The sequence below is a fragment of the Maylandia zebra genome, linkage group LG6, assembly GCF_041146795.1.
Source record: "Maylandia zebra isolate NMK-2024a linkage group LG6, Mzebra_GT3a, whole genome shotgun sequence".
In the NCBI taxonomy this organism is placed as follows: Eukaryota; Metazoa; Chordata; class Actinopteri; order Cichliformes; family Cichlidae; genus Maylandia; species Maylandia zebra.
This window is the reverse complement of record NC_135172.1, coordinates 8,269,425-8,285,149: the sequence shown is the minus strand read 5'-3', so window position 1 is coordinate 8,285,149 and position 15,725 is coordinate 8,269,425. Positions and strand designations below refer to the sequence as shown.

The following is a 15,725-nucleotide window of genomic DNA, read 5'->3' as shown; positions in this document are numbered from 1 at the left end:
AAACATGTGTATCCGAGTCTTCTATCAAAAGTTACAGCTATTTATATGAAGTTGTACAAAAACGCTTTCTTTTGCCAAGACAGTGCGTTTCTCACTGTTACATGCATTTGAATGGGGAACTCGACCGAAACAAAGTATAGGTTTTCATTATGTGTATAACTTGAAAATCTTAGCTCAAACAGCTGCAAATCCTGTTTTCCCAGCACGGGGACTTTGAGTTATATAAGATAAAGCCATAAACATGTTTGTCTGAGTCTTCTATCAAAAGTTACAGCTATTTATATGAAGTTGTACAAAAATGCTTTCTTTCGCCAAGACAGTGCGTTTCTCACTGTTACATGCATTTGAATGGGGAACTCGCCCGAAACAAAGTATAGGTTTTCATTATGTGTATAACTTGAAAATCTTAGCTCAAACAGCTGCAAATCCTGTTTTCCCAGCACGGGGACCTTGAGTTCTATAAGATAAAGCCATAAACATGTTTGTCTGAGTCTTCTATCAAAAGTTACAGCTATTTATATGAAGTTGTACAAAAACGCTTTCTTTTGCCAAGACAGTGCGTTTCTCACTGTTACATGCATTTGAATGGGGAACTCGCCCGAAACAAAGTATAGGTTTTCATTATGTGTATAACTTGAAAATCTTAGCTCAAACAGCTGCAAATCCTGTTTTCCCAGCACGGGGACCTTGAGTTCTATAAGATAAAGCCATAAACATGTTTGTCTGAGTCTTCTATCAAAAGTTACAGCTATTTATATGAAGTTGTACAAAAACGCTTTCTTTCGCCAAGACAGTGCGTTTCTCACTGTTACATGCATTTGAATGGGGAACTCGACCGAAACAAAGTATAGGTTTTCATTATGTGTATAACTTGGAAATCTTAGCTCAAACAGCTGCAAAACCTGTTTTCCCAGCACAGGGACTTTGAGTTCTATAAGATAAAGCCATAAACATGTTTGTCTGAGTCTTCTATCAAAAGTTACAGCGATTTATATGAAGTTGTACAAAAACGCTTTATTTCGCCAAGACAGTGTGTTTCTCACTGTTGCATGCATTTGAATGGGGAACTTGACCGAAACAAAGTATAGGTTTTCATTATGTGTATAACTTGGAAATCTTAGCTCAAACAGCTGCAAAACCTGTTTTCCCAGCACGGGGACCTTGAGTTCTATAAGATAAAGCCATAAACATGTGTATCCGAGTCTTCTATCAAAAGTTACAGCTAACTTCATGAAGTTGTACAAAAAGGCTTTATTTTGCAAAGATAGTGCGTTTCTGACTATTACATGCGAGACGTGTCTCTTTACTGTGTTCAAGACACTTTACAGGTCCCTCCCCTAATGAAGAGTAGTGAGTAGCTGATTGGACCATGGAACAGGTGACCACGTTCAAAAAGCCGCTCTGACAGCTCCAGAGGGGAGAGAGAGAGAGCGTGTGCAAGAGCGAGTAGCCTGACAGCCGTCGCGGTCCTGACCATGGTTTTCCCAGCCTGTGCTTATCTTGTGTATTTGTGTGAGGGTGAATTGTAAAAGCCGCTCCTAGTGCATTAGCTGAGAGCTTAGGCACTCGTGGGCTGAAGCGGAAGGGGTGAGCTGCCTTTTCTTTTGGAATCGTTTTCTCCTGTTTTCTTGGTCAGGGAGCGAGGGATAGCTCTGTCATTTGTTTGTTCTTTTTCTTTCCTAGGGTTTAGTTCGTCTTTTCTGGTGGGTCTTAGTTGGTTTTGTTTATTATTTTGGCCTGGGCTCACCCTGGAGCTATGCTTCTTGTCCTTAAATAAAATCACCTTTTTTTACTCACAACTGGTTTGGATGTTTGGCTTGGGAACCAGGGCGGGGATTTGTCTCTCTCTCCTCCAACCTTATGTGCGTCCCTACACGCCTAGATTAGGGGCGTAACATAAATGGAGTTCTCACACGAAACAAAGTATAGCTTTTTATTTTGTGAATAACTTAAAAATCTTAGCTCAAATAGCTTTAAAACTGTTTGCTCAACGGGGATATTGAATTCTATAAGATAAAGCCATAAATAGGTATATCTGAGTTTCCTATCAAAAGTTACAGCTGTCTTCATGAAGTTGTAAACCCTTTTATTTGAATGGAGTTCTCGCACGAAACAAAGTATAGGCTTTCATTTTTTTCAATAACTGGAAGCTCTTGGCTCAAACAGCTGCAAAACCTGTTTCCCCAGCACGGAGATGCTGAATTGTATAAGGCAAAGCCATATTGATGTGTGTCTGAGCCTTCTATCAAAAGTTACAGGTAACTTCATGAAGCTGTACAAAAACACTTTATTTCGCCGAGACCGTGCGTTTCTGACTATTACATGCATTTGAATGGAGTTCTCGCACGAAACAGGGATAGCTCAGTAGGTAAAGTGGTCACCCCATGATCGGAAGGTCGGCGGTTCGAATCCACTTAACGGCTACCCTGAGGTACCCCTGAGCAAGGTACCGTCCCTAGACACTGCTCCCCGGGCGCCTGCTTAGTGGGCTGCCCACTGCTTCACTGAGTGAATGGGTCAAATGCAGAGAAAAAACAAGTAATTTCCCCATGGGGATCAATAAAGTATCCATTATTATTATTAAACAAAGTATAGGTTTTCATCTTGTGAATAACTTGAAAATCTTAGCTCACATAGCTTTAAAACTGTTTGCTCAACACTGGGATATTGAATTCGATAAGATAAAGCCATAAATACGCATATCTGAGTCTCCTATCAAAAGTTAGAGCTGTCTTCATGAAGTTGTAAACGCTTTATTTCGCCAAGACAGTGCGTTTCTGACTATTACATGTAGGGCTGCTCAATTAATCGAATTTTAATCACGATTACGATCTGGGCTTTCAACGATCATTAAAAATGACTGAGCCGATTATTAGCCCCTCCCTCATTTATCCGCGACACCTTAAAGGCCGGTCCGTGAAAATATTGTCGGGCATAAACCAGTCCGTGGCGCAAAAAAGGTTGGAGACCGCTGATTAAGAGGACCCGAGGGAAGCTCGGAAAGCTAAGCAGAAGTTATTTGGAGAGGAGAGTGACTGCCGTTGGTTGAAAAGAGAGTTTAAAAAAAAAAAAAACTTCAGTGGTGTTGCACACTATTTTATATTATTTTTTTAAAGTTATTGTTAACCCTTTAAAGCCGGTCAGAGCAGCACGCTCCGTTTTGCGTAACTATTTTTAAATCCCTGTAGAATCTGAACCGTGTAAGCTAGCGCAATAATTTGTTTTGCATATGAAACCGGAGGAGTTGTACTTACATCTGATGCCATCAGCTTGTCCTCGGTCACGGTTTCGTTCCACATATAGCTTTGCAAAAATTGCATAAAAAGCGCTTGCAGGAACAAAAACATAATATTCCAGAAACACGCTTTGCCGTTACTATCAGCTGTTCGTAACACTTCCCACAGTGAAATGATGCACATGCTGTTTTCTTTGCAAATTTGCATCATAGGATTGTTTTTTGTTTTTCCTGCAGTATATAAAAATTGCTGTATCTCCAAAATAAAACTATGAAGACACTCAAAATAAATTTCCTGTGGTGGGAAACTATTTTTTTGCAACTTTATTGTATTTAAAGTTTTGAGGGATAAACCTCTTAAATTTCTCCAAGTAGAAATATATGTAAACAAAACAAAAACGATTTTCAATTTTTTTTGTAGTTTATTGCACTTTTTTGCAATTTATGTAATTACTATGGACTTAATGCATACATATTATTAAAATATGGGCTATAACAGTTGTATTGATGTATAGCAACTTGAAATGCTCCCACAAATGGCACTACAGCATGTAAAAAAAATAAATAATATAAGCTCTGGTGGACTTGGTTCTATGGTAGGTCTTAAAGGGTTAAATAAATATCGTCAAATAATCGTGATCTCAATTTCAGTGAAAATAATCGTGATTATCATTTTTGCCATAATCGAGCAGCCCTAATTACATGCATTTGAATGGAGTTGTCGCACGAAACAAAGTATAGGTATTCATTTTGTGAATAACTTGAAAATCTTAGATCAAACAGCTGCAAAACCTGTTTGCTCAACACGGGGATATCGAACTTTATAAGATAAAGCCATAAATATGTTTATATGCGTCTTCTATCAAAAGTTACAGCTGTCTTGAATGAAAGCATTATAGCAGCTTACCTCGATCATGTGGTAGAACAGACACATGGGCCACCTATGTGTCCTTCTACGGCAGGAGTAGTTGCCACAAACCTGCAAAACAAAAAGAAATGATCAGGTGACATGAACAGATTTATACAGCCATAAGCAAGAGATTCTTCCTGCCTGTGGGCGTCAAACTGGACCCCCGCCCCCCCCCCCCCCCCCCCCCCCCCTCCTTACTGTAACTATCAAAACTATCATAGTCTAAAACTATCATCTCATATCAAAACTATTATAATCACATTATCTGACTTTATCAGTTATAACAATGAGAAACGGTAAACAATTTGGCAAATAAATTACTTATAATTGTGCTTACCTGGTCCAAATGATCCATAGTCCCTTTGCATTTGTTATAATCCGGGATGATGTGGGGCTTTCTCTTCCCAGAGTCCTGGACTTGTAGCTCACGGTGCCTGGTGCTCAATAAGACAACCTTTTTTCTTTGCTTGGGAATGTAGGAAACCACAGCCTTGCCCCCCCCCCCTGTAGCGACCTGGACGGGAGAGACGATCATCGAATCTTACTGCCCGATTAATTTGCTCAAATCTTTTTTTTTTTTTTTTTGACATGGTAGCATGAAACAGAAGAGCCCTGTCTCCCCATTTCACAGGCTTGTTGTCGTTTCATCACAAGCCCCATGTAAGCCTCATCTATGTCCTTCCAGTCTTTTACTGACCTGTTGCCCCTGCAGGTTGGTGAAATGCAGGATTAGCTGCATAATGTCCTCTGCAAAAAAAAGATGGAAAGTGCTCACAGGGCTGCTGATCCTATACGAATTGCATAATGGGTTGGTCCTGGGGTTAAAATGGGGGGAGGAAAAAATAGCAGGACCTCTTCGTGTGTGGGTTGCCACATGATTTCTCCATTTTTAGATCTCTACTGGCCATCCTCCAGTCTTGTCTCTTCCTCCTGCTCTTCTTCCTCCTTCTCCTTCTCCTCCTCCGCACATGAGCTGCAAAGCTCCTCGGTGCCTGGCAAAAATTCTTCTTCGCTGTCAGAAGTATCTCCACTGCTTGTGGAGAGTGCAAAACTGCAGCAACAGCCTCCTCTAAACTGAGTGCACGCTTCATTGTGTCTGTGCAGAAATGACCACTCAGACCAGGCTGCAAAGTATTTTCATAGACTTCAAAGGTGCACCTGAATAAACATGCTATACCATACATCCAATAAGAGAGAGGAGGCACACTCTTGATCAAGAAAAAACATAAGCGCACGCCTTTGATCTCTCCCCCCCCCCCCCCCCCCCCCCTCTCTCTCTCTCTCTCTCTCTCTCTCTCTCTCTCTCTCACACACACACACACACACACACATGCACATACATACATACACAATACCATTTTATGGTGGTTAGCTGTTTTATTGTCATGCATTTTACAAGGTAAGATAACCATGTCCTGCATTCAAAACCACTGAAAATGTCTATGGTGGTGCTGTGCCTAATATTGTGCTGGTGTATGCTGGGTAATCGCACAGCTAGCGACTGGGTGACTTTATTCACCCGCTTCGGCTGTTATCAGTCCATATCCCCTAGATATGGACCATCTCCTGCTAGATTGTTCAGAAGGTTGTTATCATCCATCCAGATGGAGGATCACTAACAGGAGCGTGGGAAGACTCCAGAATCCACTCTGGCTGCAATCCGGTGGATACAGCAGTGTGTACAGGTAAGACCGTTTAAACGGACAGCATTTATAGAATGACTATTAAGTCAGACCAGCGAGTGTCAATAATGTTAATGTGGTTATGTTAGTAATACACCGAGTGCTAATATAACAGCTTTAAGATGCATTTGTAGATGTTATTACGTGTTTTACCGTCTTTATGGTGCTAGCTTAAAGTTACGGTGTAAACGTTAGCTTATATTGGAGTAAAGCTGTTACTGTTTAAACGATGTTAGCACAGAAATATTAGCTTCTGTCATGACTGACGAAGTTACTAGTTAATAAAGTTTCCAGTAAAGTGTTTAATCGCAGCCACAGACTGACAGCAAATATCTCGATTAGCTTCAGTGCATCTGTAATAAATATGTGCAAGTTTCAGTGCTTCGTTTAAACTGTATGATACTTATACTGACCCAGGGTCAGTGTAAAATACAATCCTAGCTGTGTGAACAAAGCCTGGCTCCTTTAATCCTGCATGAAAAACCTCAGGATGCAGGCTATTATTACTCTTTCCTGCTGGCACACCTGTCACACCTGAGAGTCAGCTAGAAACTTACAGTGACGTGGACATCATGCAAAGACTGCCAGACTCTGTAATACTGCAAATGATCAGTGACTCAAGTTAACACTAAACTTTAAACGGTACCTCTGTGTCTCTGTGTGCTGAACATTTAGGATTGAGTCAGGCTGCATCTGTGTTAGTCCTCTGACAGACTGGTGACCTGTCCAGGTGTGCTCTACCTATGACTACTGGGACAGGCTCTAGCTCCTGTAATAGAAATTTTATGTTATTCTCATTTAAAGCATTTAAGTGCTTATGCATATGCTTAGTTGTGACACTGTTATAGACTGTTCAATGAAAGTTTCTAAAACTAGATGAACTTACTTCAGCAGTTTGAGAAAACAACTCCCTTTACAGGTGCTGATAACGTCAAGGGCACAAAACAGCATAACCATTGATCCGTTAGGTTTCATAGCGAGACACGTGAAGTGGCAGAGCTGACATGACTGAACTGTGATGTTTGATGTGTGTTTGCTCTCCTGTGCACAGTAATAAATAGCATGATCACAGCTCTTTCTGTGTTGCAGACTTTATTAAAAAAATTCCATGACATCTACTATAACTGAACCAACCTGGTGCTCTTCATTTATGGAGGCTGTTGAGTCTGAATGTTGGATGTTGTGTATCTCGTGTTCTCTGGGCTTTGTTGTCCTCAGTCTTTTTGCAGGATCAGAAAACAAAACCGGGAGGCGCGTAAATGTTTCTTCTCCATGATGTTTCTTCAAATGTTTCTTCTGGATGATGATATGACCGTGACACGGGATGCCACCTTTGGTCTTGTGACGAAGCAAAGCTCAGGAAGAAGTGTGATTAAATGGTACCCACATGTTGAGAAGGATGTACAGGGCACCTGCAGCCAAATCCAAGCTTCAGCTTAGTTGTAGTTGCAGAATGCTATAGGACTGAGACATCTAAGGCATCAAATGTTTGATTAAACGGATGAAAAAGAGAAGTTTTTTCCCTATAATTATCACTTCTTAAAATCTGTAGCAACTTCAAGTCTGTCAGCATGCTGAGCATGCTCAGAATGTGACAATATATTTTTGTTCAATATTTAATTTCTTTCAGTTGCAATTGTTAAATGAAAAAATATATATTCTTATAATTTAGCAAATGAATTTATCAAAAAAAATACATATATCTGTATTAGTTTTAGTAAATTAATTTGACACCTGTATTGAAAATACCATATTGTATTCATACAGAATCAGTATGGTATCATTGTTTGTCTGTTCACTGATTGTTGAAGCTAAGAGCTACTTTGATCTGTTTAGATCTAAAGTATCCAAAGTTGAGTTCTAATGTTTCTTCACCCCTGTGTGTGTGATATGTGATTTCCTACATGCTGGCAGAGCAGAGCAGCAGTTTGTGCTCACAGATGGTGACGGTGTGGAGAGACAGTGGTATTTCCTCAGAAGAACCAGCAGAGTCACAAAGGACACCAGTCCATCTCACCACCTTGACTTGCTGACTGATGTTCGTCTGCACTGCACAGAGGAAATCAACTGACCGAGGTTTGTCCAGTGACGTGTTATGAAATGTATATTTGTTTTATGCTTACAGATATGTTTTTCTTGACAGAGGCTCTGCAGAGGTTAGACAAAGCAGAGAAAACATGTGCTTTACATTTTACTGTGATTTATTGAGATATTTGTTGCCTGATGTTCAGCAGGAATGGAGAAATAGAATCAAAGGGAGATGTTTTTCCTGTTTTTGTAATGATGTAAGTAAATCTTCAATATTATTTTTTTGCTTGGTTATATTAGGAGCGTTTCTGAGTGAGGGGGAGAGGAGTCATCATCCAGGTAAAGTGACGTGGATCAGTGGATACACTTGTCTCCCCTTTAAAGGAGACGATCCAAGTCATCCTTAAATGTTAGCGCTTTCAAATACACAAACATTTTTAAAGGACAAAAATGAACATCCAACTTTGACTGTAATACAAAATAAATCTTTGCATGTGTGTTTTCAAACTCTCAGATGGGCAGTATATCAGTCTTGGACTGTCTAACCTGCCGGAGCAGCACTGAATGACCACCGCACGAGCATGTTCCTGCAACATTCAGCATCTGATCCTTCATCTGTGTGCTTCTGCTTTTGGTAAGTAGAGTTACCCAACTCCAGTAACTCTAAACACATGCCATCCATTTCTAACGGCCTGGTTACTTCCTGTCAGTTACTTTAGAAACCATGTGGTCACCTGACCTAACACTGTTTCTTCTTCTTCCCCTTAATGTTGAAGTGTCAAATGTCAAACAGCTGGAGAGGAAACTACACCAGTGTACTGGGATGTTTCAGCAACACGTGCCAGATGCTGTTCCTTCATGGTGACATCACCAGAGACAGTCCCGCCCACCTCAGGACCCATTGATTATGATGATCTGATCCATCAAACCCCCAGCAGGTGAACTTTATTCATGACATAACACCGCAACAATGTAAAAAATTAAACAGCAACAGTCTAAATGTAAAGTGCATTCTAAAGTCCTCTTCAATAAATTGTATGCAAAGAGTCATTCAGGTCACTACAGAACCCAGAGTCTTCATCATTAAATCTCTGGTTGCTTCATTTTTTCTATCCTATATCAGATATTTTAAAGGTTAGCTTAGGTAAAGTTCCATTCTCATGGTGAGGCAAAGTGCTTTATATGTGTGTGTGTGTGTCATGAACGGCTATAAAAGGCCTATAATTAAAGAACAAAGCGGGGTTTGAGTTCGAGTTGCGGCAGACTGTCACTACTTGTAAATGGAACGCAGCCTTCCTACGGCGGACAGCTAATAACAGGAATCGGACGCGGTCCAGCCAAGTCCACAGCAACCACCATAGCAACCGCCTAGCATGACCTTAAAAACATATTCTGTCTTCATAACTATCAAAATCGTGAAATGATTTGCAAAGTGTGAAAGTGTTACAGCTGCAGAGAGCTATGGCGGTATCTATGGAAGCTGTTTGCATAGCTAATAATATACGATGTAACCATGGAGACAGTCAGTCACTTGAGCTAGCGGTGCATGTTTACTACAGTGAATAAGGTGATTGAGTGCACAGCGTCCACACGCTGCAGGGGGTAAAGACATTACTTCAATATTGTTTTATATTGATATATATTAGCCTTCTGTTGACCATCACCTCAGGTTCACCATTACAGTTTCAGATTACAGATGCACACTGTCTAAACACATTCAAAAACTCATGTCTCAGAAATAAGCACAGCTGTTCATGTTTGTCATTAGAGTTTTATTTGTAAGAAAATTATGAACTTCATATTGTGCATTAAATAAAAGAACATTTCACAACTCTGAGTCAACAGAAACAGGTAACAGAAATGTCTCTAATGTGTACAGTGTAGTGTAAGCATTAAAAGATCATAAAGGAAAAACTAACATTTATGTGAAACTAATTGTAATAAAAAATGAGCAGGTGCTTTATAGATTTAAAAGAAAGAATCTGAAAACAACACTTTTTTGGTCTAAGTGATCAAAGTAGAAAACAGAACTGATGTTCAAGAACAAACCGTAGCTGCACTAATATTACACATCTCGATCGTTGTACTGAACAGACATGTTGCTTTTAAAACCACATGCAGTGTGTGACCATGACTGTTCACTGAGACCATGAACGCCACTTCGCTGAAGCATTCTTCTTCTTGCCATTAAATTGGAAGCAGAAGCAGCACGAGTTGATTTGATCTACTGAAAGGAAAAAGCAGAACATCTGAGTTGAAACCAGTCAGCTGAAATCATTAAGACAGGAACAAATTCAATGCAGTGTCTCAAGTGGCTTAGCCTGTTACAACTGTTGATACAAGCTAAATACGGTTAACACACAGTGTCAGGGAGCTCCAGTGTGGGAACTAGTGGCTTTAGGTTTGTAGTCATTTAACTTTCATCCATTCATTCATTTAATTCAGGAGGAAGAAATGCCAGGTTGGTGCAGGCTGGTTACATGCATTTGGTCCCATGCTGTCTTTAATTAAATGACTTGGTTCATTTTATGGCTGGGCTGTATGTGGGGTTATATCATGTTATTTGGGCAGGAGTACCTGTCCCCTGTTAGACTTAGAAAGTTTCTCCATAAGTAGAGTTTCTAACTCTTCTAGCACATCTGTGGCTGACAGCTTTTTGGTGGCTCTTTTTACCCCACACTGGTTGTGAGTGTGTAAATAGCCCCACTAGTTATTTTGGGTTGCAGTTAACTAGGGAGGAAGGGCTGGGTATGCCATGATTAGGTGAATAACAATTATATGTGATACATAAATTTCACAATGCATGCATATATCTCTATCAATTAAACCTGGCCTGAGGGCTGCCATTTTTTACATTCAGTTATTTCTCTTAGAAATGTTGGAACTAAATAATGAATGTGTTACAGTTAAAGTGAAACACTGGTCAGTGTAAATGGCTCATTGGGACACAGAAACCTTTAAATTAAACCTGATATCTAGTGTCAAACAATATCAAAGCTGTAAAAGATGTTTACATTCAGAATTTATAAAACTATGATTGTAAATAAATTCAAACAAGTGAGCTTTTCTCTTTGTGCTGAATATCAACACTGTGGTTTCTTAGACTGTAAGCTTTACTTTAGTGCAACCAGTTGCAGAAGCTGCCACTCCAAATGTCTTTTGATAACAAGAAAAAAATACCTTTTCAGTACACGGCCTGAAGTTCTTCTCCGACATCTTCTGCAATCGGCTTTGTCTGCTGGTTTGAAGACAATAAACCACAAAAAAGATGATTTAGTCACTTTGTCTGCGTCATGCAGCTCGAATGTGTCGTGTAACGATGTTGAATAGCCGTCGTTATCCCTCTGCTTTGAGCCTTTTATCAAAAGTTACAGCTAACTTCATGAAGTTGTACAAAAAGGCTTCATTTTGCCGAGACAGTGCGTTTCTGACTATTACATGCATTTGAATGGAGTTCTTGCACGAAACAAAGTATAAGTTTTCATTATGTGAATAACTTGTATTTTACACTGACCCTGGGTCAGTATCAACTTCATGAAGACAGCTGTAACTTTTGATAGAGGACTCACACACACACATATTTATGGCTTTGCCTTATAGAATTCAGCATCTCCGTGCTGAGGAAATAGGTTTTGCAGCTGTTTGAGCTAAGATTTTCAAGTTATTCACAAATTGAAAACCTATACTTTGTGTCGGGCGAGAACTCCATTCAAATGCATGTAATAGCGAGAAACGCACTAACGTGGTGAAATAAAGCGTTTTTCCATAAACTTCATAAAGACAGCTGTAAATTTTGAGAGAAGACTAACACACACATTGGGGGGATATTGAAGTCTATAAGATAAAGCCATGAATATGTTTGTCTGAGTCTTCTATCAAAAGTTACAGCAAGCTCTATGAAGTTGATGAGAAACGCTTTACTTCGCCAAGACAGTGCGTTTCTCACTGTTACATGCATTTGAATTTAGTTCTTGCCCGACACAAAGTATAGGTTTTAATTTGTGAATAACTTGAAAATCTTAGCTCAAACAGCTGCAAAACCTATTTCCTGAGCACTGAGATGCTGAATTCTATAAGGCAAAGCCATAAATATGTGTGTGTGATTCTTCTATCAACAGTTACAGCTGTCTTCTTGAAGTTGATACTGACCCACGGTCAGTGTAAAATACAATCCTAGCTGTGTGAACAAAGCTTGGCTCCTTTAATCCTGCATGACAAACCTCAGGATGCAGGTTATTATTACTCTTTCCTGCTGGCACACCTGAGAGTCAGCTAGAAACTTACAGTGACGTGGACATCATGCAAAGACTGCCAGACTCTGTAATACTGTGAATGATCAGTGACTCAAGTTAACACTAAACTTTAAACAGTACCTCTGTGTCTCTGTGTGCTGAACATTTAGGATTGAGTCTGCATTGACTTTATTTATTGAGACTTTAATGTGCTAAAAGCAGGTTGAAGACAGCTCAGAAACATTTGAAGATTAAAATTTAGCATTATGGCTGCTGGTGGTTTGTAAAGCCTATACTCAGCTGTAGTTTTTGTTACTAATTTATGTTTGTTGTTGTTTAACACAGATTTCAGAAGAGCAAATATGCTTAATAGTTTAACTAGATTTCATTTGTCAGTGTGGGACTGCTGAGTCACCTGAAGAACTCATTTCATTCATTCTCCACATGATGTTCATATACAGAAATGTTTCACAGGAACTGGTTCCTCCCAAACTGTGAACTAGTGTGTTTCCATAGATTATCTCTGTATGAATGTACTTTTAAATGAAGGCAAGTGTTTGTCCTTTTTTGTTCCTCAGTTACAGTACGTGATATCTTGATATCAGGCGGTCAACACTGGGGGAAGACAAGAAGCAGACGTACTTCCAAGAGGGAGCTGCAGTGAGGACACAGCCAGGTCACTGAGGTCAGAGGTCAGAATCTGAAACAGCTCAGGTTTATATTTTAGGGGTTATAAAAAATCAAAATGTATTTATGAAGAAACCTTTAAATAATAGTCATAATTATGATTATTATAAGAAATATCAAACATTTAAGTGGATTTTCTGTTACACATATTGTATTAGCCCTGCAATAAACTGGCAGCCTGTCTTTGTCCTGTATCAGCTGGGATAGGCTTCATCCTCCCGCAACCCTGAATTGGATACATTGTATTCCAATTATGTAATCTGATCATTTACAAACTCAAGGTATCTAATCAAAATGTAAGTAATAATTATAAAATGGGAAAGCAGAAATAAGTGTGACATAAATGTAAATGTGTTAGCTGACATAGAGGACAGCTACATGTAGTCTGAAAAACCTTTGTTGTCAAGTTTGCAGGTATATCAGCACGAGACATTCTTACATAGAAGAGTCTGTTAAAGTCTCTAACTCAGCGAAGCATTATTGGTCCCGTCTGTTTGGATAAATATAGTAAGTTGATGTTTGTCCATTTATTGACACATTTTCTTAAGTGCTTCTCCAGTTCAGGATCACAGTGGAGCTGCAGCTGGATATGTTCATTAAATAAACCTTACAAAAGTTAACAATAAACCTGCATCCATGTACGTTGTTGTCCACAGGATAAGAAAATCAAACTGGAACACTGTGGAACATGTTAATAAATGTTTGTGTGTTTATGCCTGTGTCTTTCACAGGAGGCGCTGGAAGGTTTCCCTAATAGTTCCTGGTGAATCAAAGCAGAACCATAAAGGTTGCTGGATTGCATGATGGCCTTACCCCTGAGCAGTCATCCTGTTAAAGGAGGAACCAGTTAGAAGCTGTTTTCAAAGTAGCTGAGCAGATTTCATCTCAAGTAAGCGATTAACTGTTTGTTCATCTGTTCTGCCACTTAAAGAGCATTTAAGGACGTCTTTTGAGTGTCCAGCTGAATTAATTCTACTGGCTCTCATGGTCATTTGTTATTATAGACATATTTTTCATGTTCATCCAGCTATTTAGTAAATTCTATCTATTTAGTAAAATCCGTCAGCTATAAAATGTAATATAAATATAAAAAATATCTAAATATCTCCTGCACTTTATATTTTAATGATGTAAGTCTGTTATCATGTTACATTAGCATTCCTCACATATCAATGAGATGCTGTACAGTACAATCCTACTGACGCAGCAGAGGGATAACGACGGCTATTCAACATCGTTACACGACACATTCGAGCTGCATGACACAGACAAAGTGACTAAATCATCTTTTTTATGGTTTATTGTCTTCAAACCAGCAGACAAAGCCGATTGCAGAAGATTTCGGAGAAGAACTTCAGGCCGTGTACTGAAAAGGTATTTTTTTCTTGTTATCAAAAGACATTTGGAGTGGCAGCTTCTGCAACTGGTTGCACTAAAGTAAAGCTTACAGTCTAAGAAACCACAGTGTTGATATTCAGCACAAAGAGAAAAGCTCACTTGTTTGAATTTATTTACAATCATAGTTTTATAAATTCTGAATGTAAACATCTTTTACAGCTTTGATATTGTTTGACACTAGATATCAGGTTTAATTTAAAGGTTTCTGTGTCCCAATGAGCCATTTACACTGACCAGTGTTTCACTTTAACTGTAACACATTCATTATTTAGTTCCAACATTTCTAAGAGAAATAACTGAATGTAAAAAATGGCAGCCCTCAGGCCAGGTTTAATTGATAGAGATATATGCATGCATTGTGAAATTTATGTATCACATATAATTGTTATTCACCTAATCATGGCATACCCAGCCCTTCCTCCCTAGTTAACTGCAACCCAAAATAACTAGTGGGGCTATTTACACACTCACAACCAGTGTGGGGTAAAAAGAGCCACCAAAAAGCTGTCAGCCACAGATGTGCTAGAAGAGTTAGAAACTCTACTTATGGAGAAACTTTCTAAGTCTAACAGGGGACAGGTACTCCTGCCCAAATAACATGATATAACCCCACATACAGCCCAGCCATAAAATGAACCAAGTCATTTAATTAAAGACAGCATGGGACCAAATGCATGTAACCAGCCTGCACCAACCTGGCATTTCTTCCTCCTGAATTAAATGAATGAATGGATGAAAGTTAAATGACTACAAACCTAAAGCCACTAGTTCCCACACTGGAGCTCCCTGACACTGTGTGTTAACCGTATTAAGCTTGTATCAACAGTTGTAACAGGCTAAGCCACTTGAGACACTGCATTGAATTTGTTCCTGTCTTAATGATTTCAGCTGACTGGTTTCAACTCAGATGTTCTGCTTTTTTCTTTCAGTAGATCAAATCAGCTCGTGCTGCTTCTGCTTCCAATTTAATGGCAAGAAGAAGAAGAAGAATGCTTCAGCGAAGTGGCGTTCATGGTCTCAGTGAACAGTCATGGTCACACACTGCATGTGGTTTTAAAAGCAACATGTCTGTTCAGTACAACGATCGAGATGTGTAATATTAGTGCAGCTACGGTTTGTTCTTGAACATCAGTTCTGTTTTCTACTTTGATCACTTAGACCAAAAAAGTGTTGTTTTCAGATTCTTTCTTTTGAATCTATAAAGCACCTGCTCATTTTTTATTACAATTAGTTTCACATAAATGTTAGTTTTTCCTTTATGATCTTTTAATGCTTACACTACACTGTACACATTAGAGACATTTCTGTTACCTGTTTCTGTTGACTCAGAGTTGTGAAATGTTCTTTTATTTAATGCACAATATGAAGTTCATAATTTTCTTACAAATAAAACTCTAATGACAAACATGAACAGCTGTGCTTATTTCTGAGACATGAGTTTTTGAATGTGTTTAGACAGTGTGCATCTGTAATCTGAAACTGTAATGGTGAACCTGAGGTGATGGTCAACAGAAGGCTAATATATATCAATATAAAACAATATTGAAGTAATG

General features: G+C 39.1%; 1 long non-coding RNA gene across 5 annotated transcripts; it reads left to right on the top strand.

Annotated features, from left to right (window-relative positions):
* Nucleotides 1–5,581: 5,581 nt before the first annotated feature.
* On the top strand, nt 5,582–15,596 carry LOC143418904 (uncharacterized). 5 transcript variants are annotated; one of them, XR_013098843.1, is made up of 9 exons: nt 5,582–7,206; nt 7,742–7,903; nt 8,156–8,194; nt 8,370–8,489; nt 8,632–8,793; nt 12,666–12,772; nt 13,506–13,663; nt 14,091–14,148; nt 15,102–15,596. It is a non-coding gene; the product is annotated as an uncharacterized LOC143418904 (long non-coding RNA). The 5 variants fall into 5 exon arrangements; XR_013098841.1 differs by having other exon boundaries at nt 5,584–7,206; nt 8,156–8,264; nt 12,666–12,779; XR_013098840.1 differs by having other exon boundaries at nt 5,607–7,206; nt 7,747–7,903; nt 12,666–12,779.
* The last annotated feature ends 129 nt before the right edge of the window (nt 15,597–15,725 follow it).